This window comes from Dipodomys ordii, unplaced genomic scaffold (genome assembly GCF_000151885.1).
Source record: "Dipodomys ordii isolate 6190 unplaced genomic scaffold, Dord_2.0 Scaffold193, whole genome shotgun sequence".
Taxonomy (NCBI): Eukaryota; Metazoa; Chordata; class Mammalia; order Rodentia; family Heteromyidae; genus Dipodomys; species Dipodomys ordii.
In genome coordinates, this window is record NW_012267409.1 from 1,504,795 (window position 1) to 1,512,505 (window position 7,711).

The window sequence follows — 7,711 nt, forward strand, 5'->3', positions numbered from 1 at the left end:
TCCTAGCTACTCAGGAGGCTGAGATCTGAGGATCGAGGTTCAAAGCCAGCCCGGGCAGGAGAGACCGTGAGACTCCTATCTCCAATAAACCACCACAAAACCGGAAGTGGCGCTGTAACTCAAGTGGTAGAGCACTCGCTTTGAGCTGAAGAGCTGAGGGACAGCACCCAGGCCCAGAGTTCAAGCCCCATGACAGACAAAAAAAAAGGTTGGAGTTATAAACAGTAGGAGAGCCTAACTCACAGCACTATGAGAAAATAAAGCTTCTGAATTCAGAATATCATTACAGATTTTGGCATGGGGTTTTACATGCAGAGTTCTGTGCAGTAATTCAGTTTTTACTCTCACTTTCCATGTGCTTTTATGTACTAGGATAGATGAAGTCATGTTCACTTATCTTTATTTTATTTTGAGCTTTTCTTCCTATCCTAATAGCTTTTATGTATTTACCTTTGATTGAATAAAACATCAGTGTAGTTCCAAATGACAGAACTATATGAGAAGATCTGCTCAGAAAAGCCTCCCCTAGGGGCTGGGAAGGTGGCTCAGTGGTAGAGCGCTTGCCTTGCATGCCTGAGGCCCTGGGTTCAATTCCTCAGCACCACATAAGCAAAAAAAGAAAAAAGCCGGAAGTGGCGTTGTGGCTCAAGTGGTAGGTAGAGTGCTAGCCTTGAGCTGAAGAGCTGAGGGACAGCGCCTAGGCCCAGAGTTCAGGCCCCATGACCGGAAAAGAAAGAGAGAAAGAGAAAGAGAGAGAGAGAGAGGCCTCCCCTAACTCCCTTCCCTACTACCTCATTTCTCCTCAAACCTTTCCACAGAGTCCCCAACCTCTCTAAACCCATTTTACCAGCTTCCTGCATCAGATTTTGCAAATAAGCAAATACACATCTATTTCCCTATTTCCATTCTTCTTTTCACCCCCAAAGTAACATCCTATATAGATACTGTTTAGCACTCTGCTTCTTTTCTTTAATAATACCCTGGCAATTACTTTGTATCAGCCCAGAGATCCTCATTCTTTCCACTTTGGGGGCATCCCATTACTTACAGGCATTATGCCCCCATTACTTACAGGCATTTAGACTGCAATCACAAACAATGTTACAACAAATGAACTCATCCAGTGAATTTATTTGTATTGTTGGAGGTTTATCTCTAGGAATGAGTCCTAAGATTTGTTTCTACTTACTAGTGCTAAATTAGAAATAAAAACACATGGTCAAATGTAACTATAGAAAAGAGGGAGTGTAGGGGCTGGGAAGGTGGCTCTGTGGTAGAGCACTTGCCTTGCATGTCTGAGGTCCTGGGTTTGATTCCTCAGCACCACATAAGCAGAAAAAAAAAAGCTGGAAGTGGCGCTGTGGCTCAAGTGGTAGAGCGCTAGCCTTGAGCTGAAGAGCTGAGCGACAGCACCCAGGCCCAGAGTTCAGGCCCATGACCAGACGAAAAAAAAAGAAAGAAAAGAAGGAGTGTATTACTGGAGAATACACATGCATGCCATGTGCTTTTTTAAAATTCTGTTCATTACTAAGAATAACTGGGGATTGCTTGAGTACCCCAGGCTCAGGCTTCATTCATCTTCTCGTCCTCTTTATGACTAGGAATCTTATCCAGTCCCTGAAGCTTACTATCACCAAACACCAATGACTTAAAATTCCTATCTCTGCTGGGAGCCTCTTCCAGGGCTTCAGAGCTGTGTGTTGTCCACCTGACACCTTTAATTGGACTTGTGAGCTCACTTCAAACCAGGCTAAAATAAACATGGAGAGCCACTGCTCTGCTCTGCAACTCTTCACCCACCAGCCCAGAGACAGACACAAAACCCCATTTCTATCTCTCAAAGCCTGCAAAGTCTCCCAACTGCATTGCTGGGATGCAGCCGTAGTCAGCTAGCAGCCCATTTCTTGTCTGTGCTGTTCTGGTACTCTCCTAACCCATCTCTGCTTCCACTTTTTCTTGAGACAGGGTTCCACTATGTTGCCCCAGTAGGCTCCACTGCTTAATGACTGACAGATCCTCCTACCTTAGCCTCAAGTCTCTGCTTCAGCCCTTTGTTTCTTTATAATTCACCTGTGCCAGGACAATCAGAATACACTAGTATTGCATAAGAGTCCTTGCTTAAAACCTCCCAAAGGGGATGTTCCACCAGGCCCAGCCAAACAAATTATTTCTATTTTTGGAAAAAAATTATATATATATATATATATATATATATATAATTTTTTTTTTTGGTCAGTCGTGGGGCCTGAACTCTGGGCCTGGGCACTGTCCCCAGCTCTTCAGCTCAAGGCGAGCACTCTACCACTTGAGCCACAGCACCACATCTGGCTTTTTCTGCTTCTGTGGTGCTGAGGAATCGAACCCAGGGCCTCATGCATGCAAGGAAAGCACTCTACCACTGAGCCACCTTCCCCGCCTCGAAAATTATATTTTTCAAAAGAAAATTGTTACTGAGAAGAATGACATGTTTGATGTTTTTATAAACGTCCTTTGTCTGCCTTAACAGAAAACAGTAAGATTAGATTACCACCTCTACAGAGATTTCACAAGTTTACTGCTGTTGTATACTTGTGAAAGACTTGAGAGCAAAAAGGCAAAGACAAACAATGTAATGTTGTTCTGAAAACAGTTTAACTTTCCGCCAACCAAGAGCTCGGGAACCCCCAGAAACCCCCATCCCACAATTGGAGGATCAATCACACATATAACAATTCGCTGTTTGTCTATCTATATTTAGTTCCTTGAAGTCAGAAGCTATGCGCCTTCTTCAACTTTGCTTCCCCAAGATGTCATACAGCCTTAAACATCCTCTCAACAAATGTCTTGTGAATAACTCACAACTCTAATATTACAGGTAAAAATAAAAGATAATTTCCCCATGATCACTTCTTTAGCCAACAGAAACGTATCAAAAAGAAATCCCATGTTTAATGACCAACTGGCAAATGCTGCAAGTAGAACAGAGAACATATTCAGACCTGGTGTGGCACGCTAGATCTGGATTGGACCTCTCCAAAGTCCCGCCCCAAGGAACTAGGGAAGCAGATCCTTAAAAGCATCTTAAACCGAACACAAACGCCCACGACTCAGTCTTCTGGCTAAATAAAAAGCATCCACTTGTGCCAAGAGACAATTGAACCACTGTTTTAAAAAGGTTACAGGCATTCTCTCAGGTGGGGAGAATGCTTGTGACAGATGACGAAGAAAGAATACAAAGAAGTGCCCTCAGTTTATAAAAGCCCTAAGTATTTGAAATTTCACATAATACAGTAAGAAAAATAGGTGGGAAATAGGTGTGGGGGGGGGGGCTGGCTTAGTACTGAGACTCATGAGGCCCTGGGTAAAATTCTCAGTAGTATTCCCCTACCCCCTATTACCCCATTTTTTTCTTGAGCTGGTGGTCAAACTCAGTGGTCTAACACTTGTGTGGCAATTGTGAGGTCCCAGGATCCATAATCAGCACTACATTACGCACGTACACACAGACACACACACATACAATTTCACACTATTTCCTGCATTCGTTTTCAAATCAATGCTTCTTACAAATGACCCCCCTCCTCCCCGTCCCCCATCATCCCAATCCAAATGCCCCAATGGTAACATTATGGAAGGAAGCTTGTCTCTTGCTTGGCCCTCCAGGCTCAGTACCCAGATGCCCAGCCATCTAGGTTTGCTCACTGGTTAGACATCTGCAGAAGCACATGTGCAGGAAGGGCCTGAGATGAGACTGGAGCTTGGCATCAGCAATGCTGGCCCAGAGCGTGAGTGTTCAGAAGATGCTCCGTGTAGCCAAGAGACTGTGTGCTGGGCTCCCGGCTCTACAGTTCTGCAAGGCCAGCTCAGCCTTCATGCGCTGGAACGGATGGCCTTTTCTCCTGGCCTCCACGCTCAACTGTACTAGGGAGCTCTACACCAGAGGCTCGGTGCCATGTTTTTGAGGAAGTCTGCAGCTTCTGAACCAGGAAAGCTTGCTCTCAGCAGAACTGACTGGATATTCCAAAGGTCTGAGCGCTGACCCAAGTCAGCTCAATGACGACCCATGGTATACTGGAAAAGCATTAAATTATTGTTACGTAACTGACACACAGGTTAATGTGCTTACCACTATTTCTAGGGAAGTAAAATGCTAAAGTAACTGACTGACATGTTCTTGGCCTCAGCAAAAAAGGTATATGAATATTTTAGAAAGTAACAGTTTTTAAAGTAAGTTCCTCAACCACTACTATGTTTAAGAAGATGAAGCCGGGTGCTTGTAGCTCACACCTGTCATCCTAGCCACTCAGGAGGCTGAGATCTGAGGATCGAGATTCAAAGCCAGCCCAGGCAGCAAAGTCCATGAGACTCTTTTTTTTGTTTTGTTTTGTTTTTTTTTTTGGTCCGGTCGTGGGGCCTGAACTCTGGGCCTGGGCGCTGTCCCTCAGCTCTTCAGCTCAAGGCTAGGCTCTACCACTTTGAGCCACTTCCGGCTTTTTTCTTTTGGCTTATGTGGTGCTGAGGAATCGAACCCAGGGCCTCAGGCATGCAAGGCAAGTGCTCTACCACTGAGCCACCTTCCCAGCCCTCCATGAGACTCTTATCTCAATAAACCACCAGAAAACTGGAAGTGGCGCTGTGGCACAAGTGGTAGAGTACTTGCCTTGAGCTGAAGAGCTGAGGGACAGCACCCAGGCCCAGAGTTCAAGCCCCACAACTGACAAAAAAAAAAAAAGAAGATGAAGTCAGGCACCTAAGCTTTTAGTAATGTCATACCTGTTTTTCACTGTCACCATAAATAGGAAGCAATACAAAGACATTCTTGTTAGCAAATTCTCTGAACAAAGCCCACACAAGCATGTCATAGCTGAGAAAATAGGGGGGTTGATGTGTGAGGAGTAGAAAAAATATTATCCATCATGCTATTAAAAAAAAACTTCAGGGCTGGGAAGGTGGCTCAGTGGTAGAGCGCTTGCCTTGGAGGCCCTGGGTTCGATTCCTCAGCACCACATAAGCAAAATGAAAAAAAAGCTGGAAGTGGCGCTGTGGCTCAAGTGGTAGAGTGCTAGCCTTGAACTGAAGAGCTGAGGGACAGCGCCCAGGCCCAGAGTTCAGGCCCCACGACCGGACCCAAAAAAAAAAAAAATTCAGCGGGGTGCCTGTGATCCTAGCTACTCAGGAGACTGAGATCTGAGGATTATGGTTCAAAGCCAGCCCAAGCAGGAAAGTCTATAAGACTCTTACTTCCAATTAATCACTGAAAAACTGGAAGTGGTTCTATGACTCAAAGTGGTAGAGCACTAGCCTTGAGCAAAAGAGCTCAGGGACAGTGCCCAGGCCCAAGGTTCAAGCCCCATGACCAAAAAATAATAATAATAATAATTCAGTAGCCAGGTGCTGGTGGCTCACATCTGTAATCCTAGCTACTAAGGAGGCTGAGATATAAGGATCACAGTTTGAAGTAGGAAAGTCCATGAGACTCTGGCCACTTTCCCACTATATCCATGAGACTCTTATCTCCAACAAACTACTAAAAAGCTGGAAGCAGGGCTGGGAAGGTGGCTCAGGGGTAGAGTGCTTGTCTCCTATGCATGAGGCCCTGGGTTCGATTCCTCAGCACCACATAAACAGAAAAAGCCGGAAGTGGGTGCTGTGGCTCAAGTGGTAGAGCAACCTGCACAGGATCCTGAGGTCAAACCCTGGTACAACCAAACAACTCTGCAAAGTAAGCTAAAAAATCTGTCCCAATCCAACTAAACACCAACATAACATTATTAAAGACACTTACTTTCTCTCTTGCTTATATACCTGGGCCAGTGCCTTGATTGTATGCAAAATACATAATTCTGGCTGGGAAGGTGGCTCAGTGGTAGAGCGCTTGCCTTGCATGCATGAGGCCCTGGGTTCGATTCCTCAGCACCACATATGCAAAAAGAAAAAAAGCCGGAAGTGGCGCTGTGGCTCAAGTGGTAGAGCGCCAGCCTTGAGCTGAAGAGCTGAGGGATAGCGCCAGGCCCAGAGTTCAGGACCCATGACTGGACCCAAAAAAAATACATAATTCCTTAAGAATTCCTTTATTCCATAAGAATGGTTTCTGCAATGTCTTTTCAATGGATACTGTGACCAGCCTTTAGGAAACTCACTGAGCACAACTAAGAATTAGGAAGTTCATCTTCCCATTTTTAAAGGGTTCTTTCCCCTTGCAAAATGAACTAGAACTAGATCTCCATAAGGAGACGAGCCAAACAGCGATTTCTAAGAGAAAGATGTGTTGATATAATTATAAGCACATCATTTAACTGCTTAGAGAGTCTTCAATGATTTTTTTTTAGACCTGACACAAAAGACAAAGAGGAAAAAATATGCTTGAAGTGTACTGCATAAAAACGTTAGGATAGGTGCTGGGAAAGAGGCTCAGTGGTAGAGTGTTTGCTTTGCATGCATAAGGCCCTGAGTTCAATTCTTCAGTACCACATAAGCAGAAAAAGCTGGAAGTGGCGCTTTGGCTCAAGTGGTAGAGCGTTTTCCTCAAGCTGAAGAGCTGAGGGACAGCAACCAGGCCCAGAGTTCAAGCCCCATGACCGTCAGAATAAAACCCATTTCAAAACATTTGCAGGGGCTGGGAAGGTGGCTCAGTGCATGCATGAGGCCCTGGGTTCGATTCATCAGCACCACATAAGCAGAAAAAAGTCAGAAGTGGCGCTGTGTGCTGTGGCTCAAGTGGTAGGGCACTAGCCTTGAGCTGAAGAGCTGAGGGACAGCGCCCAGGCCCAGAGTTCAACACCCACAACTGGCAAAAAAAAAAAAAAAATTAGCAAAAAGGAAGGACTGGACACTGGTGGCTCACACCACTCCTAGCTACTCAGGAGGCTGAGATCTCAGGATCAAAGCCAGCCCAGGCAGAAAAGCTCCTGAGATTCTTACCTCCAATTAACCAGCAAAAGGCTGGAAGTGGAGCTGTGGCTCAAGCACAAAAGCTCAGAGACAGTAGCCAGACCCTGGGTTCAAGCCCCAGCACCAGGGGAGGGGGGGAGAAGACATCATTTTAAATGCTCATACCTCAAGTATTTAATAGAGAAAGCTACCGCCGAGGTGCTATGTGTAACTTGTCTGAGGCATGCTGAGCATCTCACACAGTTCTGACGGCAGGGATTCCAGTTATCAATAAAGGAAAAACTCCACATCAGATTACATTTATATTTCCAGAGTAATCTCAAGTGCTGATTACTCACTGGACTATGTGTCAATAAGTGTCAAGATGGAGTTTGACCTCCCGTTGACAGTCACAGATTCTTCCCAGTGGCTCAGCAGGTGAGGAATTCGTGGAATTCAGCTCTTCAAGGTCCAACAAGCACTGTGGTTTCCTTGTCAACACTAAATCACAAAGGCAATCGGCTTGGTCGCCTCCCTCCTCTCCTGTCTTTCCTGCCACTTGGCAACTGCCATAGACTTCAAATGACAGGACTGCGACTGGAAAAGGGCTACAGCTAGCAAATGTGATAAATTAGTTATTAGAGATGCAGGCACAAACTGTGGTCAGGAATGTGGTTGAACTGTAGTTCAAAATAAAGCTTCTGGATTACCCCGGATTTCCTTTAATCCACGTAATCCTCCTGCTGCAGGCAGGATAATCAGGATCACATTTCCCCTCGAGGCAAATGAGCACTTGCCTGGTGGGGAGACCACCGGCTGCAACAGCTGGGCCACCAGGCTGTGGGGAAGAGACGCTGCAATC

At 45.5% G+C, this 7,711-nt stretch overlaps 1 protein-coding gene across 1 annotated transcript in view; it reads right to left on the reverse strand.

Annotated features, from left to right (window-relative positions):
• The window catches only part of Pik3cb (phosphatidylinositol-4,5-bisphosphate 3-kinase, catalytic subunit beta), a 61,266-nt gene extending 54,164 nt beyond the window's left edge, over positions 1-7,102 (reverse strand). The window contains exon 1 of the mRNA XM_013034680.1: positions 7,036-7,102. The gene's annotated coding sequence lies outside the window, so the exon portion shown is untranslated. The remainder of the gene's footprint in view (positions 1-7,035) is intronic.
• Between the last annotated feature and the right edge of the window lie 609 nt (positions 7,103-7,711).